Here is a 6,441-nt window from a genome sequence, read left to right on the forward strand (position 1 = left end):
TGAGAAATGAGCTTCAAGTATCCTCCTAAAACTAGTTGCAGTTCAACACTTTTAAATCTATTGATCACTGTAGTAGGCGGAATAATGCCTCTTCTCCCAAAGATGTCCACACCCTAATTCCTGGAACCTGTGCAACCTGTTGCATTACATGTCAAAAGGGATTTTTCAGGGGCTTCCCTGGAGGTGCAGCAGTTAAGGATCCACCTGCCAATGCAGGGGACACGGGTTCGAGCCCTGGTCCAGGAAGATCCCACATGCCATGGAGCAACTAAGCCCGTGCATCACAGTTACTGAGCCTGAGCTCTAGAGCTCGCATGCCACAACTACTGAAGCCTGGGCACTTAGAGCTCGTGCTCCGCAACAAGAGAAGCCACCACAATGAGAAGCCTGTGCACTGCAACGAAAAGTAGCCCCCACTCACTGCAACTAGAGAAAGCCCGCGCACAGCAACAAAGACCCAACGCAGCCAAAAATAAATAAATAAATAAACAAAATAAATCTATAAAAAAAGGGGGGGTTTGCAGGTATGATTAAGGTATGGACCTTAAAATAGGGAGATTATCCTAGATTATCTGGGCAGGCCCAATGCAATCACATGAGCCTTTAAATATGGAAAAGAAAGACAGAAGAGTCAGAGAGAGATGCGGTGGAAGAAGAGACAGGAGACATTTGTAATGCTGGCTTTAAAGATGGAGGGTAGAGGAATTCCCTGGTGGTCCAGTGGTTAGGACTCTGCACTTCCACTGCAGGGGGCACAGGTTCGATCCCTGGTTGGGGAAATAAGATCCCACAAGCCACGTGGCACAGCCAAAAAAAAAAAAAAAACTGAAGATGGAGGGTAGAAGCCATTTAGCCAAGGAATGCTAATGGCCTCTAGAAGCTCGGAATGGCCCTTGGCTGACAGCCTCTAGGAAAGGAAGACCTCAGTTCTAAAACTACAAGGAATTAAATTCTATCAACAACCTGAATGAGCAAGGAAACCAATTCTACTGTAAAACCTCCAGAAAGGAAAACAGCCCTCCCAATACCTTGATTTTATCCTGTAAGATCCATGTCAGACTTCTGACCTACAGAACTGTAAGATAATAAATGAGTGCAACATGAGCCACCAAATTTGTGATAACTTGTAATGACAGCAATAGAAAACCAATATAATTCACTATTGCTCTAATGGCTAGTCATTAGTCCAAATCTCTTTGTTTATGGCACAGGAATACTCACTATATAATAGTGTTCGATAGAACTTTCCCAGGGTCCCTCTTTTTTCTCCAATAGTTATAAAAAAAAAAAATCTCCATTCTGTCAAATTAACCGAGGCTGTTATATTTTTTCTCAAATATTAGCAAAGATTCCAATGATAAGGAGAAAATCATACATAATAAATGGTTTAAAAGGGAAAAGATGGATTCTACACTACTGTAGTTACACAAAAGCTTCACGACCAGTTGTATATCACTATTTATCAATCTTAAAAAGAAAGCCTGGGCTTCCCTGGTGGCGCAGTGGTTGAGGGTCTGCCTGCTGATGCAGGGGACACGGGTTCGTGCCCCGGTCTGGGAGGATCCCACATGCCGCGGAGCAGCTGGGCCCGTGGGCCGTGGCCACTGAGCCTGCGCGTCCGGAGCCTGTGCTCCGCAGCAGGAGAGGCCACAACAGTGAGAGGCCCGCATACCGCAAAAAAAAAAAAAAAAAGAAAGCCTTAAAATTCTATCACATGAAATTTCTCTGGGAGGAAAAATAATTTAAAGCCAAGGAATGAAAGGAAAAGAAGCTTTTAACAGGCACTAAAATAGAGCTCAGTTTGACAGTTCAATAGTCATGTCATAGCCACTTCACTTTAATAGGTACAGTTTTTGTTCAAATCACTAAAATATCTCCAAATATATACCACACAACATTAAAGTTCACAAGTAACTTGGCTTCACATTGCAGTCAATTTTAAATAAGTGAAAAACTTGTTTGAGAGTTTGGTTAAAATCATTAAAGTACATGAAGTTGACATCTGTCAAAAAAGGTAAGTGCATTTCTATTAAGGAATTGGTATTCAGTCACAGTAAATGGTAACTGTCAAGCAAACAAATGTAAGAAATTGGTTAAGGCACAAATATAGATACTGTTCAGTTGTATGCCAACAGTTTTAATCTTTCCAACTCACAGGGGAAGAGATTAAAGTCAATGACAAGAGCTGTGAAAACCATTTCAGGGTAAAAAACGTATTTTCATAGTCTTAATGTAAAGTTCAACTTTTCATCCTAGATTTTTTTCTAGCTTCAACCTTTTACTTATTTGGTAAATAGATATTTTCATGAAAATATGAACTGATAACGTTTCTCACAGGCAATATTTCTATGCATTCTTCATTTTGAACAGGGGTTATTTTAATATAACCTCTGTTCCTAAAGCCACACCATGCCAGAGGTAAAAATAACAGAATTTATACAACAACAGCAATGTCAACAAAATACAAATACTTCTCTGACCCCCTTATTTTCCTGTCCTTCCCCAGGCTCCATGGGCACTCTAGACCATTAGCCATATAAAGCTGGGGCACTGTAGAGTGTCTTATGTGTGACTTGTCCTCTTGGTTTGCTTGTGGCCCTCAACATTTTTCTTCTTTCCCGGTCAGGCTCCCTCTGAAGATATCTCTGTCACTGATGGTAAAAATAAAGGGGAAGTTCTGCCAGTGATGCTCAATGAAGACATGTTTGCTGCTGTTCTCTATTACGGGGTAGAGCTAAGTAGGACCAGAATGGGGGCATAGGAAAGGGATCACAGACACCGTTAAGGAGCTGACTCTAATCTAAGCCTTACCCTAATGCTTCTTCAACTTTTCAATCAAAATGCCTCTAAAGACACATAAAGGAAACAAACCAAACCAAAACAAAACAAAACATACACTCTAAGGCAGTCTGCCACAGTACACATTCTTTGAAGTCTTAGAGTTTTTTTTAACAATTTATGATAATTTTACACTTTACCCCATTAAAAATCTTTGTTTCTTTTAATATAAGCTAATGTTTTCAACCACACACAATCAAGTAAATGCGATGGCCTGGGAAAATAGGAGAAATATGAGAATATAAAGGAATAAAATCATTTTGTTTTTTAGGTTTCTAAATTGTCCAACTAAGTTCCAAGGTTGTGGGGGAAGAGGTTAACTAGAAGAGTTCTATTTGTCATATATTTATCCTTTTAGGTACCATAATGATACTGGAAAGGTCTAATGGAGATAAAACTCCAGTCTCTGGTTACTATCTGCAATAAGTTTAGCCAAGTGTGAAGTTAAAGGGGACAAAGTCCTCCACAAGACCACTCTCACTTTCTGCAAGTTCGGGGGTTCCCCAAACCACTTTCAGGTTCAATAATAAGATGGAAAAATACACAGAATTCAAGAAAAATTGTTATACTTGTAAATTATTACAGGGAAAGGCTACAGGTTAAAATTGGCCAAATGAACAGACACAAAGGGCAGAGTCCAGGAGGGGTCCAAATGAGAAGTTCCCAAGTGTCCTTTCCCAATCAAGTTATGAATGGCATTACCACCTCCTAGTCAATGATATGTGACAATACACACAGCATATACACAAAGGGAAGCTCACCCAAGTCTTTGATGTCCAGTTTTCATCGGAGCTCAATTGCATACTGCCCAAGAAACTGATTTTTATTCTCCAGTCCCTCTGGAGGTTGGGCTAATATCTTTAGTCATCAGTTCCTCTGGATGTCCAAACTGAGACTGTGTGGCCCAAAGCCTCTATCATAAATCACAGTGATAAATTATCTGGTAGCCATAGGCCACAGACAAACAAAGACACTCCTATCTTTCAGGACACTTCAGGAGCCTAGAGATCACCTCCTAGTGGCTGAGGGCGAAAGTCAGACCACTTTTGGGGTAAGGTTCATTCTTTACACACCCTAACACATTTTTACCACTTAGATAAACTACTGGTACAAAACACATTTCCCAAACATTATCATATTGGGCTAGCCAAAATGTTCGCTCATTTGTTCCTTAAGATGGATCTAGTAGCAGTTAGTTGTCTTTAACTTCATTCAAAACAATTTTGTTAGATTGTATGTGACAGCTCTCATATCAACGTGCATATAAAAAAAGACTTATCAAAATTGGTAAATTTTTGTGTAGCCATTTCAATATTGAAGATGGAAGAAAAAAAGCAACATTTTCAGAATATTATGCTTTATTATTTAAAGAAAGGTAAAAAAGCAACTGAAATGCACAAAAAAGATTTGTGCACTGTATGGAGAAGGTGCTGTGACTGATCAAATGTGTCAAAAGTGGTTTGCAAAGTTTTGTGCTAGAGATTTCTCACTGGACAATGCTCCACGGTTGGGTAGACCAGTTGAAGTTGACAGTGATCAAATCGAGACATTGAGAACAATCAACGTTATACCACTTGGGAGATAGCTGACATACTCAAGATATCCAAATCAAGTGTTGAAAATCATTTGCACCAACTTGGTTATTCTAATTGCTTTCATGTTTGGGTTCCACATAAGTTAAGCGAAAAAAACCTTCTTGACCGTATTTCCACATGCAATCTCTACTGAAACGTAATGAAAACGTTCCATTTTTAAAACAAATTGTGGGGCTTCCCTGGAAGCTCAGTGGTTAAGAATCTGCCTACCAATGCAGGGGACATGGGTTTGAGCCCTGGTCCAGGAAGATCCCACATGCCATGGAGCAACTAAGCCCATGTGTCACAAATACTGAACCTGCGCTCTAGAGTCCATGAGCCACAACTACTGAGCCCACATGCCATGACTACTGAAGCCTGCGTGCCTAGAGCCCATGCTCCACAACAAGAGAAGCCACTGCAATGAGAAGCCCGTGCACCACAACGAAGAGTAACCCCGCTCACCGCAACTAAAGAAAGCCTGCACAGAGCAATGAAGACCCAACACAGCCGTAAATAAATAAACAAACAAATAAAACAAATTGTGACGGGCGTTGAAAAAAGGATACTGTAAAATAATGTGGAATGGAAGAGAATGAGGGGCAAGCGAAATGAACCGCCACCAACCACACCAAAGGCTGGTCTTCATCCAAAGAAGGTAATGTTGTGCATATGTTGGGATTGGAAGGGAGTCCTCTATTATGAGCTCCTTCCAGAAAACCAAATGATTAATTCAAACAGGTACTGCTCCCAATCAGACCAACTGAAAGTGGCACTTGACAAAAAGCGTCTGGAATTAGTCAACAGAAAACTCATAATCTTCCATCAGGATAATGCAAAACTGCATGTTTCTTTGATGACCAGGCAAAAACTGTTACAGCTTGGCTGGGAAGTTCTTTTTTCTTTTTTTAATTTATTTATTTATTTTTGGCTGCATTTGGTCTTCATTGCTATGTGCGGGCTTTCTGTAGTTGTGGCGAGAGGGGGGCTAATCTTTGTTGTGGTATGTGAGCTTCTCATTGTGGTGGCTTCTCTGGTGGTGGAGCACAGACTCTAGGTGTGCAGGCTTCAGCAGTTGTGGCTCATGGGCTCTAGAGCACACACTCAGTAGTTGTGGCGCTTGGGCTTAGTTGCTCCCTGGCATGTAGGATCTTCCCGGACCAGGGCTCAAACCCGTGTCCCCTGCATTGGCAGGCAGATTCTTAACCACTGTGACACCAGGGAAGCCCTTGGCTGGGAAGTTCTGATTCATCCACTGCATTCACCAGATATTGCACCTTCATATTTCCATTTATTTCAGTCTTTGCAAAATTCTCTTAATGGAAAAAAAATTCAATTCCCTGGAAGACTGTAAAAGGCACCTGGAACAGTTCTTTGCTCAAAAAGATTAAAAGTTTTGGGAAGATGGAATTATGAATTTGCCTGAAAAATGGCAGAATGTAGTAGAACAAAAGGGTGAATACGTTGTTCAATAAAGTTCATGGTGAAAATGAAAAATGTGTATTTTATTTTTACTTAAAAACCAAAGGCACTTTTTCCCAACCCAATACAATAAAAGCCCTGTAAGTAATAAATGTTCAGTCCTCCATTATCCATGATGAAAAGGGCTTCAATGTCCTTTTTATAGAAGAATCTCTATAGAGTGCTTAAAGAAAACCCTAGAACCCAAAGGAATGCATAAAATAAAACATTACACTAGAGACTTTCAAAACGCTATTCAATACAAGCCATAAAATCAGATTTTCATTATTTGCTGAAAATCCTTATATGCATGGTGGTATTGCAATTTTGATTAGTTTCTCAGGTAGTGTCCTCACCATGTTCCTTTCTAGTACTTGAAAAATATAAATTATTCATGAGAGGACAGATCCAAAGCAAATGAGGAAGGAAATAGGGAAACAATAATAAGCCACTGTGTTTATAGAAGCTTCAGACAACAGTGTAGCAGAAGGAGATATTGGCTTTGGGGATCATCATTTGATTCTGTCTGCATCACTGTTCTGTAAAGGTCTGTGTGAGTATGAAGCTG

The 6,441-nt window shown here is 40.2% G+C and overlaps 1 non-coding gene across 1 annotated transcript; it reads left to right on the forward strand.

The window, feature by feature from the left end:
• Positions 1 to 706: 706 nt before the first annotated feature.
• Positions 707 to 779, forward strand: TRNAG-UCC (transfer RNA glycine (anticodon UCC)). Its single transcript has one exon. It is a non-coding gene; the product is annotated as a tRNA-Gly (tRNA).
• The last annotated feature ends 5,662 nt before the right edge of the window (positions 780 to 6,441 follow it).

The sequence above is a fragment of the Aethalodelphis obliquidens genome, unplaced genomic scaffold, assembly GCF_003676395.1.
Source record: "Aethalodelphis obliquidens isolate GAN/ISIS:26980383/991018 unplaced genomic scaffold, ASM367639v1 scaffold54, whole genome shotgun sequence".
Lineage (NCBI taxonomy): Eukaryota > Metazoa > Chordata > Mammalia > Artiodactyla > Delphinidae > Aethalodelphis > Aethalodelphis obliquidens.